The following is a 2295-nucleotide window of genomic DNA, read 5'->3' as shown; positions in this document are numbered from 1 at the left end:
TTTTAAGTTTAATTATTTAGAATATGGGCTTAAATAAAAAATTCCTTTAGCAAATTACACTTTAAACCAATCCTGGGTATAAAAAGTTATAGTTAAGTTAGTTCTAGTATTACGGTTTTTAATTAAAACCATTTGAGTTATGCTCATATCTATTTAAAATGTTTATATTTATTAACAGTCAATTGTAAATATCTGTATGTTATTAAATCAAAATGCTATACTTATTATTTATGCAGTATGCTTAATAGTCATAATTCTCTTCACTGTACAAATATTTTCAAAATGTATAGTTATATGTATAGTAAATCTATTTCCTATGCTCAATAATATTGATAATTTTTATTATTTAAAACCTTATTACTGGCTATTTATATATCACATAAAAAAAATAAGTTAATAAATTAATTGTAAGTTTCTATATAATTTTTAACTGAACTGAAAAAAAAAATTAGGATAACTTTACTATAAACTTTAAACTTTTTAATGTTTTCTATTAACTTAACTTAACTCAGTTAAAAAATCCCATTACATTGTTCAGGGTTGCTTCAAACTATGATTTTTAGGTTGAAGGTGTGTTTTGAATTTTAAAATTAAAAAAAAAACTATTGTATTAATATAGGTATTAATGATATTAATGATGATTATATATTTTAGAACATAAATGATGTGAAGAATACTCATGAATCAATCGTCAAGAAGGCAATTACATTTGGTCTCACTGTACAACCATACATTTTAATTGTGGGTTCTATTTTTGAAGAAATTAATTCCGAAGAAAGAATCCAAAGTTTTCTGGTTATCAACAGCACCAATTACAAATTGGAAACACCGCTCAAAGCAGTTGATACCTGTTTTAAGTCGTTCTTTACATTGAACTATAAATACCCAGTAGAAGGAGAACAAGTATGGGGCTTTATTCAAAAATATTTTTTCGAAATAAATACAGACACTGATAAATGTTTCCCACAAATGGATACAATTATCAATGATCTACGTAATTGTAATTAAGCATACATATTATATTTTCAAGTCAAAGTTGTTGAATAATTCATAACAGATTTTTTTAGAATTAAATTTTAAAACAAATATGCCCTCTTGTAATTAACTATACTTATTAGATTTTCAAGTCAAATTTGTTATTTAATTCATAACAGATTTATTTATAATTAAATTTTAAAACAAATATGCCTTCTTGTTTTTTGTGTAATAAGTTTTTTGCCTCTGTTAATTTCCTTACATCCCATTTAAATATTCAACATGATTTAAAAAGTATAACTGAATATATTTGTAAAGAAAATGAATGTTTTAGAAGTTTTAGTTCTTTAAATTCTTTTAAAAAACATCTTAAACAACATAATATTTATAACAATGTGGTTCCTATTGTTACTGTTAACCATGTGCCCAATATGACTTCAACTAGTTCAAGTGCTATTGAAAATAATGAACTTCATACTATGATAAATGAAAGTAATACATCCATTAATGTAACACCAAATAGTAATAAAATTGATAGGAATATATCTGAAGTAACTTTAAAAGATGTAAAAGAAACGGTAGAAGCATATGCTTTGTCATTATCTTGTAAATGGTATGGACAATTAGGTATTCCAAGAAATAAAGTACAAGACATATTAGATGATGTGCAATTTTTTATGCAATCTTGTTTATCCATTTTAAAATTGAATATAGACAAAAATGTAAGTGTTTCAAGTGACAATGATAAAAAATACATATGCTCATTATTTAGAGCTTTATCTGATCCATTTGTTAAAATTAAAACAGAACATTTGCGTTTAAAAATGTTAGATGATATAGGAGTTTTAGTGAGACCTGTAAAAAATATTATAGGGTATAAAATGGATGATAAATTGCATCATGGGAGAATGGTATTGGTACCCAAAGAAGTTCAAACATATTCCATACCATTACGGATAGTTTTAAAGAAAATATTTGAACATTCCAACTTTTTTCATGTAACAGTATCGAACTTGAAAAATCTTTTAGAATCAACTAATAATTCAATTATTACCAATTTTGTTCAGTCAAAAATTTGGAAAGGTAAAATACTGAAAAACCCAAATAAACTTTTATTCCCTTTGTTTTTGTATTATGATGATTTTGAGGTTAACGACCCTCTAGGTTCCCATGCTGGTAGTCAGAAGCTTGGTGCTTTTTACGTTTCAATACCTTGCTTACCTTCAGAATTAATATCATCGTTGGAAAATATTTTTTTGGCTTTGCTTTTTAAAACTGATGACAAAAAAAGTTTTGGTAATTTTGAAACATTTAAAAATT

Source organism: Acyrthosiphon pisum, chromosome A1, assembly GCF_005508785.2.
Source record: "Acyrthosiphon pisum isolate AL4f chromosome A1, pea_aphid_22Mar2018_4r6ur, whole genome shotgun sequence".
In the NCBI taxonomy this organism is placed as follows: Eukaryota; Metazoa; Arthropoda; class Insecta; order Hemiptera; family Aphididae; genus Acyrthosiphon; species Acyrthosiphon pisum.
Note: the sequence above shows the minus strand (reverse complement) of the source record.